This window comes from Rhipicephalus microplus, chromosome X, assembly GCF_043290135.1.
Source record: "Rhipicephalus microplus isolate Deutch F79 chromosome X, USDA_Rmic, whole genome shotgun sequence".
Lineage (NCBI taxonomy): Eukaryota > Metazoa > Arthropoda > Arachnida > Ixodida > Ixodidae > Rhipicephalus > Rhipicephalus microplus.
In genome coordinates, this window is record NC_134710.1 from 325,601,885 (window position 1) to 325,622,278 (window position 20,394).

Sequence of the window (20,394 nt, forward strand, 5' to 3'; positions counted from 1 at the left end):
GAGGTATTTCGTCAACGAATTATTGAAGAGGACTGGGAGTGTGTGCTTCAGGTAGCAGACCCAAACGATGCATATGAGATATTCTTTGGAAAACTAGAACAATGTTACGATATTGCGTTTCCGAAGGTTATGAAAAAACAACAGAGCAAAAAAATAAGAAAACCTTGGATTTCAAATGCCTTGCATAAAAAAATAAAGAAGAAACACCGCATGTTCCATGCATTTGTCAAGTCCCGCGACATGAATATGCTGAAGGAATACAATAAGTACAGAAATCAACTTAATTATGAGTTGAAACAGGCCAAAATAAACTATTGCGCAGAGGTTTTCAGCAGAATAAGTAATGACCTTGGAAAATCTGGGATGAGGTCAGAGACCTGCTGGGCCACAAACCTCGCAGCAATGTAACTTCCATAGAGACAGAAGCGGGTGTCCTTAGTGATGTTAATGCAGCAACAGCATTCAACAAGTATTTCGTAAAATGCTGTGACACCCAAGATTACACCGATAGTGAGGTCCTACATCTGTTGACAAATAGTTACAGTATTCCCAATAAAATTCTGTTACCACCTGTCACATGCACCGAAGTTGAAAAAAGCATTAGGAAAGTAAAAAAAATGTGCAGCAGGATACGATGAAATAAAACCTGTGCCGATAAAATACGTGGCCGATGTGTTATCTGCTTCCTTAGCGTATATTATCAATCTTTCTTTCTTTCTTTCTTTCTTTCTATACGGGCATTTTCTCAGATAAGCTGAAAATTGCTCGCGTATGTCCGATATTTAAAGGCGGCAATTCGAAACACATGACCAATTATCGGCCCATATCAGTGCTACCTGTTCTTTCGAAAGTTTACGAAAGTACATTAAACAAGCGGCTCCAGGATTTTTTTGATAAATACACTGTTATAAATAATGCGCAATTTGGCTTCCAAAAAAATAAGTCAGCAGAGCTTGCATTACTTTAAATAAAAGATCACATAATAGGAAATTTTGAGAAAAATTATATACAGTTGGGCTATTCATAGATCTGCGCAAAGCGTTTGATACCGTATGTCATGACATCCTCTTGCATAAGTTAAGCTCCTGTGGAATACGAGGAATTGCACACGACCTATTGAAAAGCTATTTAGCAAATCAACACCAATTTGTGAGCATAAATAACGTGCAATCAGACTACGTCGTGGTCAAGAAAGGAGTGCCGCAGGGATCCATTCTGGGTCCCCTCCTATTTATAATTTATATCAATGATCTTTGCCACATTCCAGATTGCCCCAGACTAGTAATGTACGCGGACGATACAAACATTTTTTTCGAGGGTTTTTCACTTGTCGACCTTAAAGAGAACGTGAATGTTCTTTTGAATTGACTCTCGTCATGGTTAAAACTTAATAAGCTGTACTTAAACGCAAATATGACCAAGTAAATTCTGTTTGCGCCCGTGAATAAACCAAGAAATTTTAATATGACTATTACCTACCAGGGACACACATTAGAACAAGTTAACAGCCAAAAGTTCCTTGGTGTCTGGTTTCAAGAAGACCTATCTTGGAATGAGCACATAGCAAAGTTAAAGTCAGAACTAAGTAAAAGTATTGGCTGCTTATACAGATTAATTCTCTCATACCACTGTGGCTGAAAAACATCCTTTATTATACTCTCTTCTACTCACGACTTTCTTGCAGCGCTCTTGTGTGAGGGACTACAACACTAACAAACTATTCTAAATTGGTTATTCTACAAAAGAGGGTTCTGAGAATCTTTGAAGACTTTCGTGGCCCTATACGTGACTTGCGGACAGAACCGCTATTTTCGAAATATCGCATGCTCAAAGCAAGCCAGGTGGACTATTTTAAGTTATTTCAGTACATAAAACGTAATAGACTCTATCATTCAGTGGATTCTCGTGGTTCTCTGTACGATTTTCGTGCTTACGCTAGAAGGACTCGGAAGACTCAAACGATCTACGGACGACAACACTCATCTTTTCAGATACCCACGTTTTTAAACAAAATCGACAGCCTCCTAGATATAAATTGTACGGTTTCGAAGCATACAATCAGGATGGTACTGATCGAGAACAACATTGAATTTTCTTGACTATCGTTCTATGTGTCCTCTCTGCTTAAGTTGTATCTGATGCTTTTTATGCGTGTGTTCTTTTCCTATGCTTCCCTAGGTATATTGTTATTTTTGTATATCTCTTGCAATAGCGATGAGAAATCGCAACATATATCTATTGGTATTTAAAACATTGAGATGGTTATGTATATTTCTGTTTACTATAAATAACACTTCATTACTGTTGTACGTGTTACAGTATTTGCACATGTACTTTATGTATTTATGTATATTTTTGTATTTTTTTTCTGTATCCTGCAAAATTCTTATGTCAGCCTGTCTGCCTCACTCTATTTGGAGCGAAGGCCCTTTGTCAGGCTTTCAGCCTTTTGCCTTCGCTCCATTTTCTGTACTGGCACAGAAAGAAACAAATAAAGAAAGAAAGAAAGAAAGAAGTAAATGCCTTTTGATAATTTGAAACATGGGTGTAATTACCTCTCCCATGCATACGTCAATGAACTCACGGCCCTCAGTCCCCAGCGGCTGAGAGGCAACTCACCACGGTGGTGGTCAGATCTGCAACGCAGCAGCGGGTGCAACGAATCTCTGAATCCGGACAGGCCGCCATTGAAGCCTGAACTTGTCAACGTTTAACGCTTGAACCTTATTTCTTTAGGCAAGTCTAGTTGTACTATTCGAGGAGTTGAGTGTGTTATTTGGGATGTAATAGGGCTCAGTGAGGATAGAAAGACCAATGAGGCCTTTACAGAGCTGCACAATGGGCACGTCCTGTGCCATCGTGGCTTGGCTAACAGAAGGAAACTTTGAGTGGGATTCCTTATCCACAGAAACATAGTTGTAAATATAGAGGATTAATATAGCAATAATGAAAGGATGGTAGGTATTGTAATTAAACTCAATAAGAGATACAAGATGAAGGTGGTACAGGCTTACACGCCTACATCCAGCCTTGATGACGCTTCGGTTGAAAGCTTCTATGAAGGCGTGGAATCGGGAATTAGTAAGGTAAAAACACAGTATAATATACTGATGGGAGACTTTAATGCAAAGCTAGGAAAGAAGGAGGCTGGAGACCAGGCACTAGGAGATTATGGCATCGGTACTAGAAATGCCAGAGGAGAGCTACTAGTAGAATCCACATAACGGAATGATTTACGGATTTTGCTTACTTTCTACCGAAAACGAGGAAACTGTAAGTGGACATGGAGGAGTCCTGATGGCGAAAATGAGAACGAAATAGACTTTATATTGAGTGCACAACCAGGCATCATGCAGGATGAAGTGATTGAAAAGGTACGATGCAGTAACCATAGATTGATATGATTAACAACAGAATGAATCATATCAATCACGGTCGCTTCAAAGATTCGAAGACTTGAAGAAAGAATGACAGAAACTGTACGCAAGGAGCGAATCATTGAGCTAGCACTGAGGGGTAAAGTGCAAGAATTCATAGTCTCCTTTCAGAACAGGTACTTGGCTCTTATCGAAGAAACCAGCCTTAGCATTGACGCAATGAATGATAGTCTGGCGATCATTACGGAGTGTGCAGTGAAAGTGGGAGGTACAGTAGTTAGACAGGACACTGGCAAGCCATTCGAGAAAACGAAGAATCCCATTAAAAAGCGTCAAAGCATGAAAGCCTGAAGTACAACACACAAAATAGAGTTGGAAGAGTTTTCAACGTTCATTAATAAGAGTAAGGTATCTGATGTAAGAAGGGTAAGAAGGTATAACATAGAGACAATTGAACACGCTCTGAAGAATGGAAGAAGCGTCAAAGCAGTAAAGAGGAAACTTCGGGTAGGCAAAAATCAAGTGTATTCACTAATGGACAAGAAAGCAAAATAACTACCAATATGGATGGGATAGTTAAAATAGCGGAGCAGTTTTACAGAGATCTGTATAGCAGCCGGAACAACGAAGACCTTATTATAAGGACTAGCAGTTACCCATATGTCACTCCACTAGCAATGATAGAAGTCAGAAAAGCCTTGGAGAGTATGCAAAGAGGCAAAGCTGCTGGTGAGGATCAGGTTACATCAGATCTGCTGAAATATGGAGATCAGATTGTGTTAGAAAAACAAGCCACCCTGTTTACGAGGTGTCTCCTGACGGGAAGAGTACCAGAGCCTTGAAAGAATGTTAACATCATCTTAATACATAAGAAAGACGATGACAAGGACTTGAAGGATTACAAGCCGATCAGCTTGCTCTCCGTCATATACAAGCTACTTACAAAGGTAATTGCTAACAAAATTGAGGCAACATTACAATTCAATCAACCAAAGGAACAAGCAGGATTTCGAACAGGCTACCCAACAATCGACCGCAGTCATACTATCGATGAGGTAATTGAAAAATATTCAGAATACGGCCAACCACTAGACATATAGCTTTCATAGATTACGAGGAGGCGTTTATTTCAATAGAAATATCAGCTTTCATGCAGACACTGCGAAATCAGGGAGTCGACGAAGCATATAGAAACATCCTGGAAAAAATCCACAGGGAATCAACTGTGTCACGCCGCGGTGGTCTCGTGGCTAAGGTACTCGGTTGCTGAATGCAGGTCACGGGATCGAATCCCGGCTGCAGCGGCTGTATTTCCGATGGAGGAGGAAATGTTGTAGGCCCGTGTGCTCAGTTTGAGTGCACCTTAAAGGGCCCCAGGTGGTCGAAAATTTCCGGGGCCCTCCACTATGTCGTCACTCATAACCATATGGTAGTTTAAGGACGTTAAACCCCGCATATATACCAATCAATCAATCAATCAATCAATCAGGGGATCAACTGATATTATAGTGTTTCATAAGGAAAGCAACAGAATGCCAATCAAGAAGGGTGTAGGACAGGGAGGTACAATCTCCCCACAGGTATTTACCGCGTGCTACAGAAGGTTTTCAGAGGCCTAGAATGGGAGGAGTTAGGGATAAGAGTTAATGGAGAGTACCTTAATAATCTGCGCTTCGCCGATGATAATATTGCGCTTCTGTGTAACTCCGGAGACGAATTGCATCTCATGATTACGGAGTTAGATGAGGAGAGCAGAAAGGCAGGTCTTAAAATTAATCCGCAGAAAACGAAAGTAGTCTACAACGACCTCGGAATAGTACAGCGCTTCAAGATAGGTATTAGTTCACTAGAATTTGTAAAAGACTATGTCTATTCAGAACAGGTAATAACCACTCAGTCGAAGCATGAGATGGAAGTAACTACAAGATTAAGAATGTGGTGGAGCACAATGGCAAGCACTCTCAAATCATGACAGGTACATTGCAACTATTCTTATTGAGGAAGATATATAACAGCTGCATATTGCCGGTACTTAGCTACGGAGCAGAAATCTGGAGACTTACAAAGAGGGTTCAGATCTAATTGAGGATGACGCAGCCAGCAATGGAAAGGAAAATGGTAGGTATAACCTTAAGAGGCAAGAAGAGAGCAGAGTGAAGCAGGGAACAAACCGGGGTTAAGGATATCATAGTTGAAATTGAAAAGAGGAAATGAACCTCGGCTGGGCATGTAGCGCAAAGACAGGATAGCCAGTTGTCATTAAGGGTGACTAAGTGCGTTCGCAGAGAAGGCAAGTGGGTTAGGGGGACACAGAAACTCAGGTGGGCAGATGAGATCAAGAAGCTTGCGAGTATAAAATGGCAGCAGCAAGCACAGGACAAAGTTGACTGAGGGAACATTGGAAAGGCCTTTTTCCTTCAGTCGATGTAGTCTGGCTATTGATGATGAATGTAACGTATATAGAAACGCCATAGCTCACCAGTCGGAGAGAAATTAGAATTTTCGCAGCGAATGTTTTAAGGGCGCATAAAAATGATGATCTAGTGCTTTTTTCCTCTGCTTCTATATTCTCAACCGACCACATGTTACAAACATATAATCTAGGGCTTCCTTGTTCCCCACGGAAATTTTTAGTCCACGTAGGCACAGATAGTGCAAGAATTATTAGTTTCACTCCAAGGGCGAAAAAATAAATGTGCTAGGAACCCCTTGTGATTTTATACGAAGCAAGGCTAGCAGCTAACTCTTTCGGAATATGACATTGCATAAATATGTAAAACACTGGTTTAAAGTAATACAGCCTATCCACGGAGGGAAGCGGTTTTCTTGAGGTATGTGGTCTCAGCACAGCACGTAGGAGGGCGTACGAGCCATTTGCTGATGTCTACCGAAATAGTGCGTTCGCTACTGATTGTGACCGTGCCGTTATAATGAACTCAGTTCAGAGTTTCTGTTCGAGCGACGCAAAACTCTCCTCCCCCTCCCCCGGCATCTATCTCTGCCACTCGAAGACGGGAAAGGCATTTACTCTAAGCTTGAGAAGCAATGAACGGCAGGCGTCGCCCACGAGGTGGTGTAATCGCATGCACAACGTAGATAACCGGCTCGATTTGGTTCAGCCACGTTTGTCGCCAGCACCGGCTTGATTTTACATGCAGTTGAACGTGTGATTTGCAGGGCGATGTCATTACTTTGGATTATACATGGAACATGACGGTGCGTGTTTTTGCAGCTCGGCGGGTGTAAATACATAAACTGCAAGGTGCAACAAACGAGCCGAGAGGAGAGATTTTTTTACGGTGTCCAGCGGATTCCCGAAAATACATCACTTCGAATGGTGACTGATGCGAGAGCAGCGACGAAGAATTGGGACTTTCGAAATACTTATCACACACCCTAGACATATTTGATACCCAAAGGCTACAACCTCTTCTAGAAGCTCAGAAAAAAATCTGTGTAGACAAAATAAAGACACAGACAAATCAAACGAGTTGCTGCATGATGAAGTGAAGATTAGAGACAACTGAGATTTTGCAGATAATTGTTTAGAATATTTAAGAAGGGCACACGAATGTTGTTACAGAAATGAGAGAAATATCTTAGAAGGTATAAGTTAGAGCTGACAGTGATGAAGGTTTCTCATTTTTTTGTCGTTAAAAGTTGGTCACGACGGCAATGTGTGAATTTTCCCCCTATTTGTATGTAATTTTAACCTATTCGTCTCTGCAATTAGTTTTACAGTTAGTGGCAATAAAACCCATCGCTAATCTTATGCTAGCGTATCGGCATGACAGCAAAAAAAAAACTGAGCCAAGATAGTGGAAGTGTTCATTTTCTGCCTCGGTGATGCAAAGCGCCTATTGACAAGTAGTACCGATGACGACAAACGTGGCACTCACCGGTGCTTTCTGCAATTCCTGCTCAAATAGGGACGTCCGACGCTGGCATCTAGGACCACATACAGAAACCCTTTACGCATCCTTAACAGCGACAGTACCCCCGTGGCTAGTAAACAAGCGCACCTTGGGAATCTTCAGGACGCTACTCTGCCTGCCTGTCCAATCACTGTCGACCTGCCCACTTCTAGAAGGAAACTGAACGGGAATGCAACTCTAATTCAGACACTAAGAAATAAAGTGGCTCGTTTCGAACTTTAGTGTGGCCCTCCGGTAAACACAGTAACGCCGATTGGTCATCTGCCCAATCGCCCCACCCCGACAGCTCTAGTCAATTTAGTGTCAAATTCAATGATTGCCAACGTGCATGAAAACAATATGTCCCGCAGAAACGACGAGTCATTTGAAAAACACGAGTGGAAGGCTTCTTTTTGCGGGTGATGTGAAAAGCGAATTGTTTCTTTTTGAAAACTGTGAAAAAGCGCGAAACACTTTTTCGTCTATCTGCAACAAGTGCCTCAACGTCTTTGTAGAAGTTTCATTTTTTATATAGAAGGAAAGAAAAGGCGGACGTTTTGTTTTTTCTTGTGCAGATGACTAGGTAGTAGTAACATGCGAGACGGTCAGGTTGCAGTGGCACCATGCTCATGCGGTGTTTTTTTATCGTGAAGCTTTTAACGGTGGAGCTCCTCTTAGTCACACCTTATCCTACGTCTGGTGTAACCGCCAGTATATCCCGAGCACGATAACAGATGGCGCTGTCTCATCATCATCTCTCGTCTCGTCTCGTTTCTTGTATGGCATTGATTCAATAGAAGTGTGTGCAATAGAACAGATGGATGGACGCACGCACGCACGGATGGATGGATTGACCGATGGACAGAAGCACGAAGGACGAATGGACGCATGGATGAACGCTTTGCCCCACTAATTATTAATTATTTCGTGATATGCTGTGATTTTTTACCAGTCTTGTGGATTTTTTGGCGCACTGCTTGAACAGCGTGGTGGCGCTACACGCGTCAGCAAACCTACATGTCGGTTACATTAACAACTTCCGGTCGGCCTTTCCCGCGAGATATAGTTCTGGCTTGCGCGTTGCTGTGTCTGCGCTGTCTCAATGTCTGTAGTGACTCTCTGCCTGATCAAAAAAGCCTAGTCCAGTCCAGCTTTGTGACGTCATCAGCTAGAGACGTAAAGTAGTGCCCGTCACAATGCAGCTCTAGGAGCGAGCCATAAAATTATATGAAAACATTCGTTGGGGTTACACTTTCTGTTGTGTCCCGACTTCCAAGAGCACCTTTGTTCCCAAGCGATCTCCGAACGTCTAAGCCGTTCACCGTACCTGCAGGAGTCCGGTTATTGACCGATCCCCTTCTACCCCTACTTGTTACAAGTGAGTCACCACTTGTTTCCCACGGCAGTTCGTCTACCACCTCCTAGTAGGAAGAAAAAAAAAATTGCCCGCAGCTTCCCTCGGGGGAACACTGAGGAGGATGCGGAGCATATAATTGGTTAACGGGGTGCTAAAGTGCGACTTACTTGGGTCGGTGGCTAAATTGGTTAACGTGGTTGTGAAATGTGGTGTTAAATTGCGACTTACTTGGGTCGCTGGCTAAATTGGTTAACGTGGTTGTAGGAGGGGTGTTAAATGAGTGAACACGTACGACACGTATGCGAAAGGGTGGTGTTTATTTATTGCGACGAACTTTGAGCACGATGGCTTTTTGGTCGGTAAAGTGAAGAGTGAGTGGATCGGGTTGCAGCGGTCGTAGGTCGAAATTTGCAAAGACGTGGTCGATGCAGGTTCCGCGAATGGTGGTCGGCTGGTGGTGTTTGCAGTCGTCGTGCGTTGCGCGACGCCGACGTTTACGTTCGGCGTCGCGAGCTCTTCTCCGCGCTGCCTTGTCTTCGGACGACGACTTGGTTGCGGTTCCGCCAACACTTTGGCCGGCGCTGGTCGAAGGGACGTCGGTCATTGCGACCTCGGACGTCGACGCGCCGTACAAACCAACCGACGAGCGGCAACTGAGCGAGCGAGCACCGACCTTGAGTATATATACAGCGCGACGGCGCATGCACTGTCAGCTGTCGAATGTTCGAGAAGGGGGAGAAGCGCAACGGCGCATGCGCGCGCGTCAGCTGCCGATGTTCTCGAAGCGCGATGGCGCATGCGCGCGCGTCAGCTGCCGATGTTCTCGAAGCGTGACGGCGCATGCGCGCTACATTATACAGCTAGCGAATGTTCGTGAAGAGGAGAAGCGCACGCGGTGTGTAGAGGAGGAAGGGTGCACAGATGGTGGAGGAGTGAAGTGCGCGCGGTGTGTAGAGGAGGAAGGAATGCACAGATGGTGGAAGAAGGAGGAGGAAGCTTGCGGACGGCGCCGCACTACAAGCCTAGAGTATTAAATGCTCCGCATCTAATACGTTTTCCCGTGCAAGTTTGTCTATGCTTTCTACACTACCGCGCCCCGCGCGTACGTCTTAGGGCCGACGGCTCTCCCGGACATAACACTTTCTGAATTCATGATATCAATATGAAAGGCGCTACAGTGAAGAGCTCCGTTAATTTCAACAACTTCGGCTGTTTTTTACAAGCACCTAAATCAAAACACATGGCCTCGAACATTTTCACCTCTATCAAAATGCAGCCGCCTTGGTAGGGATTCAATTACAAGCCATCAAGTCAGTCTTTAGGCTCCATAAACACCAAAGTCAGACCCCCCCCCCCCCGCTTGTATGTGGGTGAGACAGCAGCACTGGCTCAGTATTCATGCGATGCACGCTTGCAGGTTTATGATACTTAGGCAACGTATACTGCAGCCATTCATGTAATTTTTCATCACTGCTCTTTATTTTCTCACAGACAACTGCTTGTATCTATTTATACTGAGCCTATGTACAGTGTGAGTTCTTTTGGCTTAAGTGGAGACCCTGGCCACACGGAATGCAAGAGTCATCATCATTATCATAAGCATAACTACACCCTCAGAAGGACAAAGGCCTGTCTCTTGTTCTGCCAGTCGACTTGGTCCTGTGCTTGCTGCTGCAACGTTACATCCGCAAACTTTCAGATGTCATCTGTCCACGTAATTTCTGTCTCCCCTTCACCTGCTTGCCTTCTCTTGAATCTAGTTTGCGTTCTTTAATGACCATTTGTTATGTTGCCTTCGTGCTACGGGCCCTGCCCATGAGCATTTCTTTTTAAATTCGACTATGATGTACTTAACACCTGTTTGTTCCCTGATACACTCTGCTGTCTTTTTGTCCCTTAGGATTGCACCTATCATTTTACTTTCCATTGCTGGCTACCTCGTCCTCAAATTAATTTCAACCTTCTTTGTAGTCCTTCTTGGTTTCTGCTCCGTATACGTAAGTACTAGTAGGATGCAGCTATTATATGCCTTCCTCTTCAGGAATAGTGGCAGTCTGCCATTCATGATTGGAGAATGCTTGCTGAATGTGTTTCACCCCATTCTTATTCTTTCATCGTCGGGTACAAGTTTAAAAAACAGTGGCATTTTTTCTCTCAAAGGTGGATGCACACGAGCCTCTATCAAAAAGCGTGCACTTCAGGTGACATCATGAGCCGGAGGGCTGGTGACCCTGCCGACGAATAACAAGCTGATTTCGTTGTTTCCAGCTCAGCGTACAAGTGACTGATCGTTGGAAATAGTGTGACAAGATAGCTGAACGTCTAGTTGCCCGAATGAGCATTTTGAGCTGGCCAGCAATTATCGCGAAACAATAGTATTTCAATTCAAGTATACCTGCATTGAAATGTGTTTTTATGTCTCTTCTCAAATCGAGCATGATTTGTGAGAGACGCTGATTATAGGAATACGCGTTTAAGCAGCAGTAACAATTTTTTTTTTAGTAGGACTATTTCTTTTGTTGCGGAGTGAATTGGCTGCTGCACTTCTGTCATCTAGGCGAAGCTTCTCCTGTCTTCGAAAGCTGTACCCAACTATAGTTACTTCCATCTTTTCACTCGGCTCCACGGTTGCTACCTGTCTTAAGCGGATGTACTCTTTTACAACTTCCAGCGCCTCTTTACCTAAGTAAAGCGTTGTTTTCTGTCGAAGCTGAAGCGCATTGCTTTAGTTTTATGCACAATAATGTCCATACCTAGTCTTCTGATTTCCGGGTTCAGTTCAGTAATTACGAGCTGCAAATCATCCACTGAGTTACTCAGCAGAGCAATGTCATCGCAAAGGGCAGGTTACTTGGGTACCATTCATAACTGTTATTCCTAACCTTTCCCATTTTAGGCCTCTGAAAACCTCATTTAGGCACGGCGTAAATAGCATCCGGAAGATTGCATCTCCTTGCATTACACCCTGCTTCTTTCCAATTAATTCCATTCAATTCCTTATTCATCATTAGCACAGATGCAGGTCCCGGAATTACAATACTGTCAGGGGACTTCCTATCAGTCAGTTGTCAATATCAATAAATTGCATATAATGGCAAAAAGCAGTTAGAGTAAAAAAAGGATGCGAGAAAATAATAACCAGGCCATATAAGAAAAGCACGATGGAAAGAATCAACAAAAGGTAAATCTGTACAAGAAATTTAATTTACGAGAAATTAGTACAGCAATAAGAATAGATGATAAAAATTGCAATCAACGTAACCTATATAAACATAAAGGTTTGTAAAAGAAGACATTGTACAATTCATATATAAGTACTGATACATGCTGGTAACATATTTTTAAGAAATTTTAAATTTCTAGAAACGAAAAACCAGAAATTGGAGAAAAATACTCAAGCTAACTTCATGATACACATAGTAGAAGTGGTACTGTAACAAAATAAATGAAACAATTTACGTATATATTCATAATGAAATTATAGCGAACAATTTTGTTAGTAGGTATGTGTTCATGTGCTTCCTGAATAATATTGGTGCGTGGAATGCTTTAATATCTAATTGCAATATATTCCAGTGTTGAATGGCAGTACAAAGAGCTGTGAATTTCTCATAATTAGTGTTTATTCGGGGTAGAGAAACGTTGGTGTTAGATGAAAACCAAGTGTTGTTACTATTTGTTAGAGCAGATGCTTAAAAAGTATCGATAGCGATTTTATAGTTAAGTGTGCGATATATTAGTAAAACTAGTTTGAGCCGAAGCATGCATCGTAGTGATAGTATACTTAATAAAGTGTAATTTTGCACTGAATGAGACATGTAGCTGGAAAAACTTTTGACCCGCAAGGCCCGACTCTGTGATTGTTGTAGATGTGTTAAACTTATGATACATGTTTCTCAGATTGAAGGTGGCTATGTATAAATAGGTAATAAAGTGAAGTTTTGATATGCTGCGGAAAAAACGAGCATGTTAAAATTAGCATTCTCATACGAAAAACGATATTTTTTGATCATTTCAGCATGCAAGTTAAACTTAAGATGACGATCGAGTTTGAGCCCAAAAAAGAAGACTTCATGTGCAGGTGAACGTGCATGATCACTAAGGATTAGTGGGGGTGCATATAGGATTACACGTTTACTTGAATGAAAAAGCATGAATTTGGTTTTAGACGCACCTATACAAAGTTTTTTTTTTTGCACCAAACAGATAAGTTGCTCAGGTCGCAGTTGAGTCGGGTTATTATTGTATTCATGCAATCACTAGAAGTAAATGTAGTGGTGTCGTCAGCACAGAAAATGAATGATGCACTTGTTAGGCAGTTCGGAAGATTGTTAATGTGACGAGAAATAAGATGTGACCTAGAAGTGAGCCTTGTGGGACACCCATTATGACTTATTTAATGTGTGATAGTGAACCTTCGAAATTTACAATCTGCGTTTTGTTAGTGAACTAGCTTCGTATGAGCGAAAAGGCTGGGCCGTGAATGCACACAACTTCTAGCTTATGAGATGGGATGTCATGAGAGATGGTGTCAAATGCTTTGCGAAAGTATAAAAATACTGAGCCGACAATATGGCCGTTGTCAAGGGCATGCTTTATTTTGACAGTGAATGATAAAATAGCTCTTTCAGTGGAATTTTTTTTGCGAAACCCACGTTGTTCAGGTGATAGGAAATTAAATTTTTGGAAATAGTTTGTTAAGTGCTTAGCAAGTAGGTTTTCTATAATCTTGCTAAAAACGGGTGGTATACAGATCCACTGATAGTTAGATATTAATTTTTGTCACGTTTTTTTTTGAATACGTGAGTTATTTTAGCATGCTTTAAGTTGTTGGGGAAACACCTCTTTCAAGCATGCAGGTAATTATATGTATTTTGTTGCTTTCGTTAGAGAGCATTATGGTGGTAGTTAATACGCTGTAGATTCCTTCCACGATGTTCATATATGCTTCACCAACGCCCTCATTCCGCAATGTCTGCATGACAAGTGATATCTGTACTGAATCAAATTCTTCTCGTAATCTATGAAGGCTATGTATAATGTTCAGGCGTATTCTGCGAATTTCTCTATTACTTGATTGATAGTATGAATGAGGTCGATTGTTCAGTAGCCTGTATGAAATCATGCTTGATCCTTTTGTTCACTGAGTCATAATGTCTTTATTTTGTTAACAAGTACTTTTGTAAATAGCTTGCTTATACAGTGGAGTGCAAGCTCATCGACTTGTAATTCTTCAAGTCCTTGTCGTCTTCTTTCTAATGGATCAGATGATGTTGGCATTCTTCCAAGTTTATGGTACTCCCCGTTAAGAGACCCTTCGTAAATAGGGTGGCCAGGTTTTCTAACACAATCAGTCCTCCGTCGTCCAGCGGATTTGATGTTACTTGATTTTCAACTGCATTCCCTCCAAAGATTTCCTGACTTCTGGTGGGATGTAATCTAGGATACTGGTAGTTCTTACACTATGGTCATGATTGTCTCGGCTACTGTACCGATCTCTGTAAACTTCCTGAGCTATTCCAACTATTTTCATATTGTTAATTACTTTGCCTTCGTTGTCTCTTAATGCATACACATAATTTTCGCCTATCCCAAGTTTCCTCTTCACCGCTTTGACGCTTCCCCCCTTTCTTAGAGCATGTTCAACTCTCTCCATGTTAAACCTCTTTACATCGAATACTTCACGCTTATTAATCAACTTTGAAATCTTTGCCATTTTTAATTTCTCTTTTGTGTTTGACACTTTCATGCTTTAAAATTTTTAAGGAGGTTCTTCGTGTTCTGGGACAGCTTGTTATTGTCCTGTCAAACTATCATACCTTGAACTTCCACTGTGCATTCCGTAATGATACTCGTCAGATTATCATGCATTGTGTCAACGCTAAGACAGGTTTTATCGGTATGAGCTGAGTATCTGTACCAAGGCGAGACCCCGTATTCCTGTACTTTCAGTGGCAGCTTATTGATTGGCTTCTTCCATATCAGTTTCTATCGTTCCTTCTTCGAGTCTGTGGGCGAATTCGAGATCTTACTATTCTATGGACACTGCATCATACCTTGCCACACACTTCCACATCTTGCACGATGTCTTGGTGTGCACTCAGTATGCAGTCAGTATAAAACCAAAGCAAGAGTACCTCACTGCAATTCATAACACTGGATCAGGTCAGCCAGCGCCAGCACCGTGCATAGATATGGGTGGCTACGATGCTCACCAAACCTGTTATTTTAGGTTGATTTTAATATACACTGGCCACCGTTATCATTATTCGGTTATTATTGCCAAGTTCACAGAGAAATGTCATACTTTAATTGACTTTTAAATTAGAAGCAAATTATCGGTGATTTAACAGGAGGTGCAGCGATTTTACACCTAAACGTATTCAGTCCGCGGGTCTTCGATTAGGCTTGCGAAGGTGCGGTGCTGTTGTCAGCAGCACATGGGATCATAAGCTATTCTTTGTTGTACACATTCTTGTCCTGTACCGAAATTCCGGTATTTTTTGTCTATTTTTCACGTTATAAGCCAAGAAGATGACGCAAGAGGTGTTGCTAGCGGAAAACTTTAACGTTAACACATAATGTACACTTCTTATCCTGTAGTTTGCGCTGCTTTGAATAATATATGTGCAAGCGTTCTTTGAAATATGTACGTTTTTTATACATGTTCACTATCAAGGGTGTTCTCCTGGGTTTTCGTCGTCTTCGTCGGTTGTGGGAACTCGGCTTGACTATGATCATACGGCATCAGATGTAGACACTTCGCCTAGCCTCTTGGGCCTAATGAAGGTCGCAAAAACCGTTGTGTCACAAGATGTACTGCACATTTTCTCACCGCTAGCCGCTGGATTACACTGCAGAAAAAAAACAAATAATACGGATGTTATGCTTTCAAGCAGATTAAAAGCTGTTGCACTCCTTCTTTCATTTAAACTGCTCTTTGCTACTACCGAAACTCTTGTAATACTAAATCCGCTAAGCGTGCACTGCTAAAGCATCACCTCGCACTGCATTTTAGGCTCACTGAAATCAAACAAAAGTAAAAAAGTAACAGCTTTGCCGAAAAGGCAAAGCAATGAACGCGATAGGAGCAAGTTGGGAGGTCACGCGCAGAATGACAAGCTGATCGAAGCATCAAAACGTGCCCCGCGTTTCTCACGCACAATTGAGTCACTAAACGTACTCACAGGTATAGACGAACGCGAATAAGCGTCTCAGTTGTTACTTCGTTTTGTCTGAAAAGCGCGCCCTTTTCGCGAAGGGATGCTGTGCAACGATTGCAGTGACCTTTGTGCGCCCGGTAACCACAACAGAATTGTTCTAACGAAACCCAAAGGCTAGCCAAGACGTATGATTTTCCCCACTGCAAAATAAGGGCGCGTTATCGAGTGTACATCCTCTATGCGGCCCAAAGTACGCCTGTGAGATGAGAGCCGCTACCACGCGCTCACTGCACATTTTGCTAATTATGCTGAAAGAACGATTTCCACCCCCCCCCGCCCGGGATCCCCGCAAACAGCGGTAAGAAGTAGATATGAATAGCTTGTCGTTTGAATGTTGAAGGAGGTATTCTCGGTGGCTCAGTGGTTAACGCCTTTCATTCATGACGCGGAGGTCCCACGTTTGATTCCGCGCACCGGAGTCTTTTTTCTGAGATTTTTTTCTTTCTAGCGTTTTCATATATATAGATACGTATACATTGCATGACAGTGCGTATATAAAGTGCATGACATCGACGTCGACGCTGACGCCTACACCGGCAGCAAATTCTAGCTGAGAGTGTCCATATACTTGCTATCGCCATAAAATATAACAAAAGCCCTATAGGCTGCCAATGACCTAGAGAAGCGTTTAGTAGAGAAACAATGACAGATCACACGTACAGTTGGAATCAATGATATGCGAAGCACGAATGAGCAAGGTTGATATATCACTTCAAAATCAACAAAACATTACAAGGCGGATACAAATATGACGTACATGACTTCAATGCCATGATTATCATGTTTGATCTTGGCATTTGTGTTCGTCGTTCATTCACGTCACGTAGTACCCGATTTGGTAATTGATAACTTAGTGAAACGGCCGCGAGCACACTATGAGCTTAGGATATATTCAAATTCTATATGAAATGCGTATCCTAATTATCATTTTTCGACCTGCCATTTACCTTCATCGTCTATTCGCGTCACGTAATACCAAATTTGGTTTATGTGGAGCTAGAGAAACGGCCGCGAGCACGCTGTGAGCGCATAGAATGTAGACATGTTCTGCATGACACACAAGTCATGACACAATGTTTGGGACGTCTCATTTACATTTAATATATATTCACGCATTGTAATACCAAATTTGGTGCGCATGAAGCTAGCGAAACGACCACGAGCGCATCACGAGCATATATGTTGTCATGTTCTTACATGACACGCATATCGTGATTATAATGTTTGTACCAGTCATATATCTTTGGCATCCATCTACGTCACGTAACACCAAATTTAGCATATGTTAAGCTAGTGAAACGGCCGCGAGCGCACTGAGAGCGTCGCATAATGTTATGTTTACCTTGACATGCATATCGTGATTAGGATGTTTGGACTTGTCATTTACCTTCGTTGTCCGTCTGCGTCACATAATACCAAAGTCGGTATATGTGAAGCTAGCGAAACGGTCGTGAGTGCATCATGAGAGTGGTATGTAGTCATGCGCTTAAATGACACGCATGGCATGATAATCATGTTCGCAGTAGTAATATACCTTCGTCATCCATTCATGTCCCGTATTAACTAACTTGGTATTTGTGAAGCTAGGAAAACGACAGCGTGTGCATCATGAGCGTTGCATGTAGTTATCACTTACATGAGAGGCATGTCATGATTTTCATGTTAGGGCCTGTCACTTATTTTCTCTATGCATTCATATTGTTCCACACGAGTTTCGCAATATATTTTGTGAACTTAATCCCCGCAAAAACAGCATGACCAGTACATGTAAATTATGACATTTGCTACATACATGTCACGATTTTTATGTTATGAATTGTCAAATATGATCGTCATACAGTCATGTTATGCCATACCCATTTTGGTGTAGATATCGTTATCGAAATGGCCAGGAGAGTAAGAGTTCTAGGCGGCGAGATAGATAGATAGATAGATAGATAGATAGATAGATAGATAGATAGATAGATAGATAGATAGATAGATAGATAGATAGATAGATAGATAGATAGATAGATAGATAGATAGATAGATAGATAGATAGATACGGTCAAAGTCACCAAAGTTCGCCCAGAAATGCTTCACGTTTAAAAAATTGGCCCCATATCTGCAAGTTTCACTGCAAATATCATCGTGAGACGATAGTCTTGCGTGTGGAGAGAGTGAACAAAACATTTATTTTATGTTCTGTGCGGGAAAATTGGTGAATTGTATTCTGGAAACGCTGCGTAAGAGAGTCTCGGTCTGTGAAGCGAAGACGAACGAGTGCATTGAGGCATGTTAGACACGAGCACCATCTGGCAGTTATCTTCGAAAACGAAGAAAGGCGTGTGCGCCAGCGGAGAAAGATGTGCACCTCTCTAGGAGACGATAAGGTTTAGAACGCAAAGCGACAGGCAGGTGACACCACCGTGCGTCTTAGCAAAGCGTAGGAAACGCTTGCCTCTTTGAGCATCGCGCTGCACTGTCAGCGCAGCGTGATAAACTTGACGGTCCTTAGAATTACTTGTGTGTGCCTTCTCTAGCAAAAAGGCACACAAACAAAACGTTTAAGTATTGTTATGGTGCCTCAGATATGCGCAGTAATTGATTTTCAAATGACAATCGCAGAAGTATGAACGCTGAATGAGAAATGTTGGTGTGGGCTACGGAAGGGGTTGGCCGTTTGAGGTATTGTTTGGTGCCGTTAGGGAAATTGTTACCGCAGACGAACAGACAATTGTACTGCCAGAAAGACAGAAAGACCAAAATTTCAGCTTCGATGGTCCCCAAGAAAGATTATCGTCTTTAAAAGAGCGTGGGTTTGCGACTTCTCCGCGCATTTCACTCTGCGGACGAGGCACAGATGTGAGCAGCTGTCGCCGCGTTTGTTTTCAGCATTATTCGCTTCTTAATGAACCGGAAGTCTAAGACTGAGAGAGAAAGAAGCATGTTTTTTGTTTGTTGTTATTGTTCCGCTTCAAAGAAAGAAAAAGAGAGTAGCGTTGCCGCTTGTTTTGGGAATCCTTAAGTCCGCAGTGACAGCTACGTGGCCGTCGAACAAAGTGGCGAGTGACTGACCGGAAAAAAGAATATGCGCTGCACTCGAGTTCTTTGGCGGCCACTAACTCCATCTTCTTCCCGTTCGCCTGGTGCTTTTTGAAAAATAACCCAGTGACGAAATTAAACTGCGCTTGCGGCTATCGCGGAGTTCTTCGGTGAACCACTTACTCCGAGTGCCTCACTTTCACTCCACCCTTTCTTCTTTAGTAACTTCCCCAGCGTTAATGGCGTATCGCATTTAAGGGCAGGGTGAAGGAAATGCGATATACTTCCGAAGGATTGTAAACCGAGTGCGATGTGTGGCGTACTTACATAAACAGTGCGAATAAAAGCACGCGCAGTTTGCTAAGGTGTTATTTCGTTCGAATGTTTAAAGCACAAATTGCGATTCAGTTATAAATCGAGCACGCACCATTCTCCACTGCCGCCGGTTTTCTTATTATGCTTTCAACCATCTCGCTAGCGATGAAAATGAACTGTGGTGCTTTTGTGAATGAGAACTGACGGCATCGGAATATGCTTTGTTTTTTTTAGCTGTGAAATAACTTTGCACGTACAAGACGCGCGATTTCTTTGTGTCTGGCATGCTTTGAATGTCTGCTTCTTTTTCCATTTTAAAATGTCCTTTACTGCATGCTACATGTCAATAGAAAATTTTTTTTGACACGCTAGAATTAGATGTTCTGCGCTTTTATCAAGCTCACCGTGTCATGCCCATACAATCCAATTATATGAAAAGATACATGGAGATGAACACACCGGGCTTCGCTTTCACATGGCTTTTTTCTTTTACTTTTCATGAGTGGTCTATACTCCAGAGTGGTGAGCTGCCTAAGAACGGTACGCAAATAGGCAGAGACACGCTGCCATGCCAGACCCGCCATCGTAAGGCATCAATCTTTGTACGTATGATCATAAAGTACTTCCTATAGCCAAATTACGAGAGGCATCTGGGTGCCACTGTCTTGGGGTGTTAAGCCGATATTTCTTGCTTTTTTCTTGATGTGATTTACTAACGCCATGACACATTGTATGCACCAACCCAAGCGTTCTCGTGTGCATGAGCCTACCGTAACACTGTTTGTTTATTTGTGAAAGATGCAAAACACAAGTGTTCCAGCCCAGTACGGCGGCACTTAAACCCCTCAGCAAAATAGTCTATAGCACGCGTGGCTTGCACATGAATTCTTTCGCTGTTATGAGTTTATTCTTTCTTTCTTAATTCTCTTATGTCATTTGATGCTCTTACACATGCATTTCGCAACAGCTATGTCCCAGCACTAAAACGCAGCGACTACTTGTGTCAAGGAGTGACGCTTCAACATTTAATTTATGTGTTGTTAATTGGAGAGAAGCGCTAGAATATGGGATCGAGACCTGAGCACTGAAAAGCATGATTTCTTTATTTGACTGATATTCATTAGCCTCTCAGACCTAGTTCCCTGCCGCTCAGCACAGCATCAAGTTTTCTACAGTCATTCTTC